The following is a 15533-nucleotide window of genomic DNA, read 5'->3' as shown; positions in this document are numbered from 1 at the left end:
GACTTACCAGAGTGATTGGGCGAGGTTTGTGTGACCTTAGCTCAAGGGGAATACGGTGAGGACTGGGTGTCCTGAGCTACGTGTTCAAGACTGGGTGTCCGGGACTGTGTGTCCTCAGGTTTAAATACCTAGCCGCCCTAACCAGACATATAGTTATCACAGCAACTGGAACTGGTCCAACAAATCATTGTCTTCAACGAGTCACTGGTTTCATCCTTCCCTTCCCTTTACTTACTGTTGGTCCTTGTGAAGTCATTGTATGATTGCACTATCTTTTGTCTTCACTGAGTGACTGCGTGTTCTGTTTGGCTTCATAATATCTTCCTACCTGATCCTTACTATGTTGCTGCTATTAGTCATTATGCTTTCACTTCATTGAATACTTGACTATGGTTTGCCTAGTGTAGTCTACCTTCCGCTGCATGGTAATAGGTTTATTTCTATCGTTTGTCTTCGAAACTTCCACGTTTTGAAGACTTTCAAAAATCGCCTATTCACCCCCCTCTAGTCGATATAACGCACTTTCAGGTTCCACCGACTGACATGCACTAGTTGCATAAGGTGGCTAGCGGGTGTCTGTCTCTCCCACTTTAGTCGGATCGGATTCGATGAAAAGGGTCCTTATGAAGGGTAAATAGAAATTGGCATATCACGTTGTGGTTTTCGCGTAGGTAAGAAATGTTCTTGCTAGAAACCTATAGCAGCCACGTAAAAACTTGCAACAACAATTAGAGGACGTCTAACTTGTTTTTGCAGCATATGCCTTGTGATGTGATATGGCCAAAAGGATGTGACGAATGATATATGTGATGTATGAGATTGATCATGTTCTTGTAATAGGAAGCACGACTTGCATGTCGATGAGTATGACAACCGACAGGAGACATAGGAGTTGTCTTAATTTATTTATGACCTGCGTGTCAACATAAACGTCATGTAATTACTTTACTTTATTGCTAAAGCGTTAGCCATAGTAGTAGAAGTAACAGATGACGAGACAACTTCAAGAAGACACGATGATGCAGATCATGATGATGGAGATCATGGTGTCATGCCGGTGACAACGATGATCATGGAGCCCCAAAGATGGAGATCAAAAGGAGCAAAATGATATTGGCCATATCATGTCACTATTTGATTGCATGTGATGTTTATCATGTTTTACATATTATTTGCTTAGAACGACGGTAGCTTAAATAAGATGATCCCTCGTAATAATTTCAAGAAAGTGTTCCCCCTAACTGTGCACCGTTGCGAAGGTTGTTGTTTCGAAGCACCACGTGATGATCGGGTGTGATAGATTCTAACGTTCGAATACAACGGGTGTAAGCCAGATTTACACACGCAATACACTTAGGTTGACTTGACGAGCCTAGCATGTACAGACTTGGCCTCGGAACACGGAAGATCGAAAGGTCGAACATGAGTTGTATAGAAGATACGATCAACATGAGATGTTCACCGTTGATGACTAGTCCGTCTCACGTGATGATTGGACACGGCCTAGTCGATTCGGATCATGTTTCACTTAGATGACTAGAGGGATGTCTATCTGAGTGGGAGTTCATTAAATAATTTGATTAGTTGAACTCAATTATCATGAACATAGTCTAAATTGTCTTTGCAAATATGTTGTAGATAAATAGCTCACGTTGTAGCTCCCTGTTTCAATACGTTCCTAGAGAAAGATTAAGTTGAAAGATATTGTAAGCAATGATGCGGACAAGGTCCGTAGTCCGAGGAGTGTCCTCACTACTACACAGAAGGCTTACGTCCTTGATGCACCGCTCGATGTGCAAACCCCTACAACGTCGTCTGTGGATGTTGTGAACACCTGACAGACACATCCTGATGACTACTTGATAGTTTAGTGCACCATACTTTACGGCTTAGAATTGGGATTCCAATGACGTTTTGAACGCCATAGAACATATGTGATGTTCCAAGAGCTGAAATTGGGATTTTAGGCTCATGCCCTTGTTGAGAGGTGTGAAACCTCTGACAAGTTCTTTTGCCAACAAGATGGAGGAGAATAGCTCAGCTAGTGAGCATATGCTCAGAATGTCTGGGTGCTACAATCACTTAAATCAAGTGGGAGTTAAACTTCCAGATAAGATAGTGATTGATAGAGTTCTCTAGACACTATCACTAAGCTACTAGATCTTCGTGATGAACTATGACATGCAAGGGATGGAGTTGATCCCAGAGCTGTTCGCGATCCTTAAGACCGCAAAAGGTAGAAATCAAGAAGGAGCATCAAGTGTTGATGGTTTAACAAGACCACTGGTTTCAAGAAGGGCAAGGGCTAGAAGGGAAACTTCATGGATGGCAAACCAGTTGCCGCTCCAGTGAAGGAACCCAAGGTTGAACCCAAACCCAAGAGTAAGTGCTTCTATTGTAAGGGGAACGGTCACTGGTAGCGGAATTACCCCAAGTGCATGGTAGATAAGAAGGCTGGCAACTTCAACAAAGTATATACGTGTTATTAATGTGTATCTCACTAGTACTCCTGGTAGCGCCTGGATATTGGGTACCGGTTCAGTTGCTATTATTGGTGACTTGAAGCAAAAGCTACGGACTAAACGGAGACTGGCTAAGGGCGAGGTGTCGACGTGTGTTGGAAGTGTTTCCAAAGTTGATAAGATCACCATCGCACGCTCCATCTGCCTTCGGGGTTAGTATTGAACCTAGATAAATGTTATCGGGTGTCTACGTTGAGCATGAATATGATTAGATCATGTTCATTGCAATACGGTTATTCATTTAAGTTAGAGAATAATGGTTATTCTGTTTACATGAATAATACCTTCCATGGTCATGCACCCTATGTGAATGGTTCAGTGAATCTCGGTCGTAGTAATACACATGTTCACGCCAAAAGATATAGATAGTACCACTTTCTTGTGGCACTGCCGCTTAGGTCATATTGGCGTAAGATGCATGAAGAAACTCCATGTCGATGGATGTGTGGAGTCACTTGATTTTAAATGGCTTGACACATGCGAGCCATGCCTCATGGGCAGGATGACTAAGACCCCGTTTTCAGGTACAATGAAATGGGCAAGTGACTTGTTGGAAATCATACATGCCGATGCGTGTGATCCAATGAGAATTGAAGCGTGCGGTGGATATCGCTATTTTCTCATCTTCACTGACGATTTGAGTAGATATAGGCATATTTACTTAATGAAGCACAAGTCTGAAACGTTTGAAAAGTTCAAGCGATTTCAGAGTGAAGTTAAGAATCATCATAACAATAAGATCATGTTCCTACGATCTGATCAAAAGGGGATTTTCTGAGTTATGAGTTTGGCAAACACTTAAGACATTGTGGAATTGTTTCACAGTTGAAGCCACCTGGAACACCACTGGGTAATAGTGTGTCCGGACATCGTAATCGAACCTTATGAGATATGGTGCGATCTATGATGTCTCTTACCGATCTACCATTTTCATTTTGAGGTTATGCGTTAGAGACAGCTGCATTCACTTTAGATAGGACACCATCTATGTCCGTTGAGACGACGTCGTATGAACATTGGTTTGGCAAGAAACCAAAGTTGTCGTTTCTTAATGTTTGGGGCTGCGATGCTTAAGGCTTCAACCGGAGAAGCTCGAACCCAAAGCGGACAAACACATCTTCATAGGATACCCAAAGGTGATAGTTGGGTATACCTTCTATCTCAGATCCGAGGGCAAATTGTTTGTCGCTAAGAACGGGTCCTTTCTCGAGAAGGAGTTTCTCTCGACAGAATTGACTGGGAGGAAGATAGAACTTGATGAGGTTGTTGAACCTTTATTTCAACTAGAGAGTGATGCAACACAAAAAATGTTTTCTGTGGAGCCTACATCTGTTGAATAGGAAGTTAATGATAGTGATCATAAAGCTTCGGATCAAGTTGCTATCGAACCTCGTAGGTCGACAAGGATATGTACTACTCCTGAGTGGTACGGTAATCCTTTATTAGATATCATGTTGTTAGACAACAATGAACCTACGAGCTATGGAGAAGCGATGGTGGGCCCGTATTCCGACAAATGGTTAGAAGTCATGAAATTCGAGATAGGATCCATGTATTATAACAAAGTATGGACTTTGGTGGACTTGCCCGATGATCGACAAGCTATTGAGAATAAATGGATCTTTAAGAAGAAGACGGACGTGGGCGCTAATGTTACCGTCTATGAAACTCGACCTGTGGGAAAGAGTCTTTTCACAAGTTCAAGGGGTTGACTACGATGAGAATTTCTCACCCGTAGCGATGCTTAAAGTCCGTCGGAATCATGTTAGCATTAGCTGTATTTTTCGATTATGAAATCTTACAGATGGATGTCAAAACAAGTTTTCTTACCAGTTTTCGTAAGAAAAGTTGTATGTGATACAGTAAAAGGTTTTGACGATCCTAAGGATGCTAAAAAGGTATGCTGGCTCCAGCAATCCTTCTGTGGACTAGAGCAAGCATCTCGGAATCGGAATATATGTTTCGATGGAGTGATCAAAGCTTTTAGGTTTATACAATGTTTGTTAGAAACTTGTATTTAGAAGAAAGTGAGTGGGAGCACTACAACATTTCTGATAAGTATATGTGGATGACATATTGTAGATCTGAAATAATGTAGAATTTCTGGAAAGCATAAACGGTTGTTTCAAGAGTGATTTTCAAAGGAACACCTGGATAAAGCTGCTTACATATTGGGCATCAAGATCTATGGAGACAGATCAAGACGCCTGATGGTGCTTTCAAAGAACGCACACCCTGACATGTTTTTGAAGGAGTTCAAAATAGATCAGTCAAAGAAGGGGTTCTTACCTGAGTTCTAAGGTGTGAAGTTGAGTAAGACTCAAAGCTTGACCACGGCAGAAGAAAGAGGAAGGACGAAGGTCGTCCCCTATGCTCTTGTCATAGGCTCTATACGGTATGCCATGCTGAGTACCGCACCTGATGTGTGCCTTGCCACATGTCTGGCAAGAGGGTACAAAGGTGATCTAGGACTGGATCACCAGATAGCGGTCAAAATTGTCCTTAGAGGAATAAGGAAATGTTTCTCGGTTATGGAGGTGATAAAGAGTTCGACGTAAAGAGTTACGTCGATGCAAGCTTAACACCTATCCGAATAGCTCTGAGTAGAGATACCGGGTACGTATAATGGAGCAACAATTTGGAGTAGCTCCAAGTGGAACATGGTAGCAGCATCTATGATATGACATAAAGTTTTGCGAAATACATAGGGATCTGAATATGGAAAGACCTGTTGACTACAACCTCTCTCACAAGCATAACATGATCAAACCCATAACTCTTTGAGTGTTTATCACATAGTGATGTGAACTAGATAATTGAGTCTAGTAGACTCTTGGATGATGGTCACATGGCGATGTGACCTGTGAGTGTTAATCACATGGCGATGTGAACTAGATTATTGACTCTAGTGCAAGTGGGAGACTGTTGGAAATATGCCCTAGAGGCAATAATAAATTGGTTATTATTATATTTCCTTGTTCATGATAATCGTTTATTATCCATGCTAGAATTGTATTGATAGGAAACTCAGATACATGTGTGGATACATAGACAACACCATGTCCCTAGTAAGCCTCTAGTTAACTAGCTCGTTGATCAATAGATGGTTACGGTTTCCTGACCATGGACATTGGATGTCGTTGATAACGGGATCACATCATTAGGAGAATGATGTGATGGACAAGACCCAATCCTAAGCCTAGCACAAAGATCGTGTAGTTCGTATGCTAAATCTTTTCTAATGTCAAGTATCATTTCCTTAGACCATGAGATTGTGCAACTCCCGGATACCGTAGGAGTGCTTTGGGTGTGACAAACGTCACAACGTAACTGGGTGGCTATAAAGGTACACTACAGGTATCTCCGAAAGTGTCTGTTAGGTTGGCACGAATCGAGACTGGGATTTGTCACTCCGTGTAAACGGAGAGGTATCTCTAGGCCCACTCGGTAGGACATCATCATAATGTGCACAATGTGACCAAGGAGTTGATCACGGGATGATGTGTTACGGAACGAGTAAAGAGACTTGTCGGTAACGTGATTAAACAAGGTATCGGGATACCGACGATCGAATCTCGGGCAAGTATCGTACCGATAGACAAAGGGAATTATATACGGGATTGATTGAATCCTTGACATCGTGGTTCATCCGATGAGATCATCGTGGAGCATGTGGGAGCCAACATGGGTATCCAGATCCCGCTGTTGGTTATTGGCCGGAGAGTTGTCTCGGTCATGTCTGCATGGTTCCCGAGCCCGTAGGGTCTACACACTTAAGGTTCGATGACGCTAGGGTTATAGGGAAATTATGTACGCGGTTACCGAATGTTGTTCGGAGTCCCGGATGAGATCCCGGACGTCACAAGGAGTTCCGGAATGGTCCGGAGGTAAAAATTGATATATAGGAAGTATGGTTTTGGCCACCGAAAGTGTTCCGGACATCACCGGTAGTGTACCGGGACCACCGGAGGGGTCCGGGGGTCCATCGGGAGGGGCCACCAGCCCCGGAGGCATACATGGGCCAAGTGTGAGAAGGGACCAGCCCCTAAGTGGGTTGGGGCGCCTCCCCACCAAGGCCCATGCGCCTAAGAGGAAGAGGGGGCAAACCCTAAGGGCAGATGGGCCCTAAGGCCCATGCCTGGTGCACCTCCCTCTCCCCCTCCACTTGGCTGCCACCCCAGATGGGGATTGGGGCTGCCGCCACCCCTAGGGTGGAAACCCTAGGTGGGGGCGCAGCCCTCCCTCTCCCCTATATATAGTGGAGGCAAAGGGGCAGCCCAAGACATGAAGTTCCTCCCCTGTTGGCGCAGCCCTACCCCTCTCCCTCCTCGTCTCTCATAGTGCTTGGCGAAGCCCTGCTGGAGTCCCGCGCTCCTCCACCACCACCACGCCGTCATGCTGCTACTGGATGGAGTCTTCCCCAACCTCTCCTTCTCCCCTTGCTGGATCAAGGCATAGGAAACGTCACCGGGCTGTAGGTGTGTTGAACGCGGAGGTGCCGTCCGTTCGGCACTAGGATCATCGGTGATTTGGATCACGACGAGTACGACTCCATCAACCCCGTTCACTTGAACGCTTCCGCTTAGCGATCTACAAGGGTATGTAGATGCACTCTCCTTCCCTCGTTGCTAGATTACTCCATAGATTGATCTTGATGATGCGTAGAAAATTTTAAAATTCTGCTACGTTCCCCAACATGGCCCTGAGTACTTGAGAGAGCCGACAGCTGAAGATACAGTCGTTTGTTGACGATGAATGCCAGAAGGGGCTTCCCAGGGATGCTTGGCAGCATAGACTGCATGCACTGGGAGTGGGAGAACTGTCCTTCTGTTGGCAAGGGCGGTATAAGGGACATGTCAGGGCTTGCACTGTCATACTAGAGGCCATGGCGTCTCAAGACCTCTGGATCTGGCACTCTTTCTTTGGCATGGCTGGATCACACAATGATATCAACGTGCTTCAGCGCTCGCCGGTGTTTGCTAGGCTTGCCGAAGGCAACAACCCACCGGTGAACTTTACTGTCAACGGCCACAATTACTACAAAGGATACTATCTGGGTGACGGTATCTATCCTCAGTGGACCACTATTGTCAAGACAATACCCAACCCTGTCGGAGAGAAGAGAAAAAGATTTGCCCAAGAGCAAGAGAGTGCTAGGAAGGATGTCGAGCATGCCTTTGGTGTTTTACAATCTCGATGGGGCATCGTTCGGTATCCTACTAATACCTGGAGCACGCAGAAACTATGGGAGGTGATGACTGCTTTTGTGATCATGCACAATATGATCGTAGAAGACGAGCGTCCAGAACGTCTGTGCGATCAAGGGTTTCAGTTTCAGGGTGAGAATGTTGTGCCTGAGCATGAAGTAGCGGCAACATTTGAACAGTTCACCCAATTTCATGAAGACATGCGTGATTGAGAAACTCACGTGCAGCCGCAAAATGATTTGGTTGAGCATACGTGAACTCATGTTGGTAACCAATAGATGTATCTATTTTTATTCGTTTGCAAAACTATGTGAAACATTTTTATTTGTATCTGGCTTGTAAAACCATACTATTTTATTCGATAAAACTATGTTATTTGAAAATATATTTGAATGCAAATCAATGTAATATTGGGCGGCCAGCCGGCCACGCAGACACATATAGATCGGCCCGTTGGGCGCGCTGCTGACCCAAATCTAAAAGAGAACAGATGTTGAGCAGACGACCAACCCAAACAAATAAAATACGAACAAAATCGCCGTCCATTTGAATCGGCCCGTTCGAGTTGCTCTTAGCTTACCAGGCAAAGCACCCCACGGACGCAAGCTAGTAGAAATACATCGCTGGCCTAGTGTTTATTTGTGTTCTGTTAAGCGAGTTGTCGCACTGTGCCGCGGCTTCTCGTCGCTGTGTCCCCTTGACCGGCATGGTTGAGCATAACGCGGCCACGTAGAAAGGATAGTTATGTCTTAGGACGTGTTGGGAGGCTCTCCAACTCCACGCTTCACAAATTTCTGAAGTGGAGCTGAACCGAACGAGTTTGGGCCAAGAAGCTAGAAGCGAGAAGCCTAGCCAGCCACTAGTGTAAAAACGTGAAGCATCAAAAGTCCAGCTCCAGCGATTGAAAGAGGAGAAGTTTGCTCAAATTGCGTACAACTGCCACCACCAAGTGAGGGCAGATGGAACCGGTACGCTCGCTGGAACATATCGCTCGATGGAATCGACACCCTGTGCTCCTTCTCTCGCTGGAAAGCCAAGCTGGGCTTCCTCCAACCAGCCCATTATGATGCTAAGGCGGGCCACCCATGCTGCCAGCCCATAGTAGTGATGGGAGAAGCTAGCGATCCCAGCCGAACGGAGTTGTCTCGCTGTGTGGAGTGAGAAGCTGAGATGGAAAGCTAGAATCATGAAGTTGGGAAGAGATCAGAACAGACCCTTAGTCCAAATAAAAGGCCGGGTTTTGGGTTTCCCTAGCCTACCAAATAACGACATGGAAAACTATCATCATTATCTGTCATTTATAAATGTACAACAATGAGGAAAAATATCCTTAAAATTGTTTTTGGTTTTTCAATATTTTTCAAATACTTGTTCAACACTTTAATACTTATTCAACATTGTTTAAATACTTGTTCATCATTTTCTAATACGTATTCAACAATTTTCAAATACCTAGTCAACATTTTTAATACTTATTCAATATTAAAACATCCCGAAGAGGCGATGCAAACCGATAAAGACAATGATATACACAAAGAAAAATGAAAAAAGAATTCCAGAGAAGAAAGAGAAAAGAAAAAGGAAAGAAAAAGAAAACAGAAAAAAGGAGAAAACCGAATACAATAGTAGAAAAAGAAACAAAATAAAAATAATTAAAACAAAGAAAGAAACAGAAAAAAAAACTTGTGAAAAAAGGAAGAAAAATAAAATAAAAAACAAGGATAAAACAATGCAAAACTGGCTCTATTAACCTTAACTAGTTCGTGCTCTACACGAAGCCGAAGCTGGCCCAGTGTTTAGGAGAGTGGAAGCTCAGCCAGGATACCCGGGTTTGAATCCTGGTTTCGCCATTTTTTTCTTCTTTCTTTCTTTTAAACATTCGCTAAGAGGCCGACCCAATAGCTAGAACGTGGATACATTCTCTTCGGCGAGACGTAAAGTTTCTTTTTGAAAGATCCAACGTCGATGGCCTTCATCGATAATAGCAGGAAGCAAACGGAAAACAACCTGATGGTGAAGGTCCTAAGACCGGAAGATCTGAAGATCAAAAGAAAAAGAAAACCATCAGCCCTAATAGCTGCAGCACAACACTCCATACAATCCATCTTGAACAACCTAGCTCTAAGTCCGACGGTGAAAACTAGACAGGTCACGAAGGATCACCGAACGAGCCATCTGTCTCGCGTCATCGTATACCACCGGCCCCACCGCAGCTTTGACTTCACATCAACAGACAGTCGAGGCACTCCCATGGACACGCCGGAGAAGAAGAAACGACTACCACGACCAAGGCCACGCAATCGACATTGCTCACCGCCGTCATCATTGCCACCGAAGCCACCGTGCACGTCCAGTCATAGGAAACACCAAAGGGATCAAAGTCTTCAAGACATCGCCCTAAAGAGGGGAACAACGTTGAAGACGATGCCACCGTCCGATCCTGCAGCAGGATCTGAGTTTTCACAGAAGGACTTGATCTGGGAGCAAGGCCGTGAGATTTCCGACGACGCCTCCAAGGAGGATAGCGACGCCCACAGGCACCGTCGCCGCCGGCCGGCTAGCACCGGTCAGGCTTTCACCCGGAGCAGCCACTCCCACGCAGTAGACCGAGGTCGACCTGTACCTCCATAAAACCATGCACCCCCACACAGCGAGCACGCCACCGCTGTGCAGGCCACCAGCAAGCCTCCATGACGGCAGGCCAGCAGAGACCAGATCGGGTCCTGCGCCCCGCATCCAACCGCGGCCGGAGACTCCGTGCTCCAACAGGCGGCAACCGGGCACCACCACCAGCCATCAGTGCCCCTCTCAGGCCAGCAGACACAGACGGCCTAGCAGATCCAACCCTCTCCCCCCCGGGGCACTTGGCTGCCCCCTCATGCCCCTGCACGCCCACGCTTGTCGCAGCCCTCGCATGCTGCTTCGCTCCCTCCAGCGTCGGATCCCGTGCACCGGAGCCGTCGCCGCGAAATCGAAGCCCCTGGCCCGAAGCCACCCTCCTCGGAGCCGCCAGATTTGCGGCCTCCCAGACTCAGCCATGTTGCGCCGCCCTACACGCACCTCCCCGTGCTCGAATACGGTCGCCCCTGCCCGTGCGCGCACCGGCGTGGAAGCAGTGCCCTGGATCGCGTCGAGATGAGCAGCCCACGCTGCCGGAGCTCAGACGGGAGGAGGAAGTGCCCCGTCGCCGCCGATCTGTGCGGATTTTGCCCAGCAAAGTCTGCCGGTTGCAGCAAGGGGAAGATGGCCGGTGGATCTGCGCTGGCAGCGGCTAGGTTTTCGCACCCTGGCCGCCCGCGGGAGCGTCCCGAGGAACGGCTATCGCCCGCGAGACGGAAAGTTGCACTCGCGTAAGGCGATATATAGTCGCCGCGCTCCATGCCTACTGTCGTTTCCTTCCTCTGGTCGGCCATGGATGCCACCTCCTGAGTCGAAGGTCCATGGAGCCGTCGCCGCCTGAGCTGGTGCATGGGGTGTCGCCTCAGTACAACACGTGAAAGATGAGAAGGCTACGTCTAAAGAACAGAATAGATGTACGAGGGTTTTCGAGCAAAATAACAATGTTATGTGTCAACGTAGGAGCGAATTGTACAAGATACGAACCTGTGAGTCAAGTTCATGTACCACCGGTGCATTTATTTTAGAAAAGAAGAATGACCCCTGGCCTCTGTATTTAGGTGATGCATACGGCCACTTTATTAATTATTCTCACAAGACCTTATGAAACTATACAAAAATAAGACTAAAATCACCGTCTAAGCAACAACTGTCGCTACATCTATCCAATTGATGAAGGGGCACAGATAGTGTGGGCCTAATACCAAATAGACATCACAACCAAACCTAAACATTCAAGACCGGAGGTCCCAACCAGGACGCCTGCCGGGTATGGGGCACCTACTAGTCCGACGTACTCCTCAACCAGGACGCCTGTCGAATATGAGGCCGCCACAACCACCTGCCATCAATCCATCTTCAGAGTTGTACTGTTGCATGTACCGTGCTAGGTCTCTCTGCCATCGACGCCACGACGACACCCGACAGCGTCGTCCTCCTGCGCGAGTCCATACTCCCACAGCGAACTCCGAATCTGCACTGCGCCACGCCGTCAAGATCCGTCGCCATCAGTGTGTAGGATGAAGCACCGCTCCATCAAAGAATCCGTCTTCTAGTCCCTCGATCACCTGTGTACCTCCAAAAATGACGCCCCAAGGGAGGAACGACACCCGAGCGCCGCCGTCATCTGATCATCCGATCTAGGGTTTCCACCGGTGCATGTTTTTCAAGTTTTTGTATTAATTTGTTCTCACCGGACAAGTTTTTCTATCTGGGGCGCAATTATCTCGTAAAAGGATTATCACAATTATTTGTTATTAATGCTAGAAACATAAGAAAAATATTTATATGCAAAATAAAGGTCGAAGATACAACTTTGCAAATGTATCGACGCCCATCCCAAACAAGTGAAAAATGTGTACATGGGATAAAAATAAACTACTTAGTACTTTCGATGCAATAGGGATGACGTCCTCGCATTTGTGAGGTCCACCCTATTAGTTTTGCAAAAAGAAGATATTGTAATCTATAGAAAGTGTGAGAAAACAAATAGCTTGATCACAGTAGTTTCTTATGTCCGCGTAATAAATCTGAACGAGACTGCTCCCGCAGCTTGATGTGAAAAACATGGTTTACACTAATGTGCAACATGAATAATATTCTATGAAGTAGTTGAGAAGTGGGCTTGGAAGGTCTTGTACGTCGTATAAAGTACAGCATTCGCCCTTTTATAAATGTGCCCCGCCCTTAGTTGCCTGCTTCTATCTATATCGATCACCTCTGCATTCACATAGACTACACCACCAAACAACATGAGTTCGCGGTTTTCTGTCAAGCACTTCAGAATGATATACAATCGTTCAGCCAACACCCACGTCCCTCGAACTGTAACCACAATGGCACTTGCAGCAGGTGTCCTGAAAATAGTTGCACCTCAACCCGGTGCTATTTATCCCATCCACCTACTTCTTGCCATCGTTGTACTGACCATCACCACAACCATCTACCTTGCACTCTGTCGTAAAACTGTATACCTTGTTGACTACGCTTGCTTCCGGCCAAGTTTCAACCTAAGATGCCCAAAGGCAACCTTCCTCGAGCATGCACATCTCTCGTCTTTGCTTGATGATTCTACTGTCAACTTCATAGGAACAGTTCTCAAGCGCTCAGAAATGAGCGATGAGACATATGTCCCGCCTGTGCTTCACTATATAGAGCCATATTGTGGGCTTTACGACGCACGTGCCGAAGCAGAGTCAATTGTCTTCTCGGTGACCGATGATCTTTTGGCCAAAACATGCATCAATCGTGACGCGATCGGTGTTCTTATCACCACCTCAAGTATATTTTGTCCGATACCATCCCTTGCTGACATGATTGTCAATAGATACAAGTTGCGAGGTGATCTTCGCGTAATGAACCTCTCAGGGATGGCGTGCTCTGCTTCAGTGACCGCAGTGGGGCTTGCAAGCAATATGTTGCAGGTCATGCCTTGGGGGTCGCATGCATTGATAGTGTCAACAGAGACCACTGGGCCAGGCCATTATCAAGGGAATACACGCTCCATGCAGTTGCCTAATATCTTATTCCGCATAGGTGGAGTGGCGAAGTTGTCGACTTCTAGGTCAAAGGCTCGGTTTCAGCTTGCACATGTCACGCGGATAATCACTGCGGCAAACAACTCCGCATACCGATGTGCATACCAGGAGGAAGATGAGAAGGGCATCCTAGGGACACGTCTCACTAAAGACCTTATGGTTGTCGCTGGAGATGCACTCAAGGACAATCTCACTGCAAGCGGGCCACTTGTATTGCCGACAGCAGAGCTTCTTAAGTTTTTCTTTTTTGACATTGTTGGAAAGGTGCTCTACTGGAGGAAGATCAGACCATACATCCCAACTTCTGTGTTGAATTTGAACATATATGCATCCACGTAGGTGGACCGGCGGTTATCAGCTCAATACAGCACGGCCTCAATCTATCAGACAAGCACGTTGAACCGTCACGAATGACATTGTATCGCTTTGGAAACCAGTCGGCCGCATCAATGTGGTATGAGTTGGCATACATCGACGCTAAAGGCCTAATGAAGAAAGGCGACAGGGTCACAAAAATTATAAACTTTCTGTTAGTGCCATTAGTTTTAAATTTTAAATAGTTTAAATTTGAATTTTTAAAAATTTGTGTGAGTCACTAGTTTATGAATAACTTTACTATAAAAATAGAATTTTTTTTCTATTTATTATTTTATTTCTACTTAAAACTAAATACTTACAGTTTTTTAGTGATTTCTTTTTGCTTTTAGGTCACAAAAATTATAAACTTTCTGTTAGTGCCATTAGTTTTAAATTTTAAATAGTTTAAATTTGAATTTTTAAAAATTTGTGTGAATCACTAGTTTATGAATAACTTTACTATAAAATTAGAAATTTTTTCTTCTTTGCTATTTATTTTTTATTTATACTTACAATTAAATACTTATAGTTTGATTTTAGGTCACAAAAATTATATTCTTTTTGCTATTGAAGAATATTATAGTTTTATTTAGTTGATCATAACATAATATTTTAATTGATTGTTTTTATTTTCATAAAAGTTTTGTAGTTTATTCTGTTTGCTATTAATTCATTCTTTGAGTTAAATGACTCTGAAATTGGAAAGCATTTCAAAATGAACTCTGAAAAGGTTGAAAGTTGGCATGGTATCATCATTTCACCCACATAGCATGTTCCAAAAAGTAGAGAGGGTTACGACAAAAACTTGATGCACTTCGTGTACAAAATGGACAATCACTTTCGAAGTATCAAAGTTTCAAACCATAAGACATGAAAGCATTTCAAATGAACTCTGAAAAAGTTGAAAGTTGAGATGGTATCATAATTTCACCCACATAGCATGTGCATGTACAAAACGGACAATGGTAGCATGTTCGTTTGTTACAAATTTGGCATGGTATCATCATAATAGTTGCGGGAGAAAGTCTGCACTTTTTCTTCACTTGTGTCATTTTCTAATTGCGCCGTAACCATGGATAATCTTCATTGTTTATCAGGATGCTTGGGTCAGCCTTGACATTGAAGGGAGGAATTTCATGAAACTTTTCATAATCTTCAGACATGTCTGTCTTGCCGTCCACTCCCAGGAATGAAGTCAACACAAAACCCGATAACATCCTCTGTTTGATGGCCCATGGAGATGCTTCCTTCTGGCCTAGCGCGATTACGGACATATTTCTTTAGGACTCCCATGAACCTCTCAAAGGGGAACATATTGTGTAGAAATACGGGCCCCAGGATGACAATCTCGTCGACTAGATGAACTAGGACGCGCGTCATGATACTGAAGAAGGATGGTGGGAACACCAGCTCGAAACTGACAAGACATTGCGCCACATCACTCCTTAGCCTTGGTACGATTTCTGGATCGATCACTTTCTGAGAGATTGCATTGAGGAATGCACATAGCTTCACAATGGCTAATCGGACATTTTCCGGTAGAAGCCCCCTCAATGCAACCGGAAGCAGTTGCGTCATAATCACGTGGCAGTCATGAGACTTTAGATTCTGAAACTTTTTCTCTGGCATATTTATTATTCCCTTTATATTCGACGAGAAGCCAGTCGTGACCTTCATACTGAGCAGACATTCAAAGAAGATTTCTTTCTCTTCTTTCGTAAGAGCGTAGCTGGCAGGACCTTTATACTGCTTCGGAGGCATGCCGTCTTTTTCGTGCAAACGTTGCAAGTCCT

This window comes from Triticum dicoccoides, chromosome 7A (genome assembly GCF_002162155.2).
Source record: "Triticum dicoccoides isolate Atlit2015 ecotype Zavitan chromosome 7A, WEW_v2.0, whole genome shotgun sequence".
Classification (NCBI taxonomy): domain Eukaryota; kingdom Viridiplantae; phylum Streptophyta; class Magnoliopsida; order Poales; family Poaceae; genus Triticum; species Triticum dicoccoides.
The sequence above is the reverse complement of the archived record's forward strand: the minus strand, read 5'-3'. Positions refer to the sequence as shown.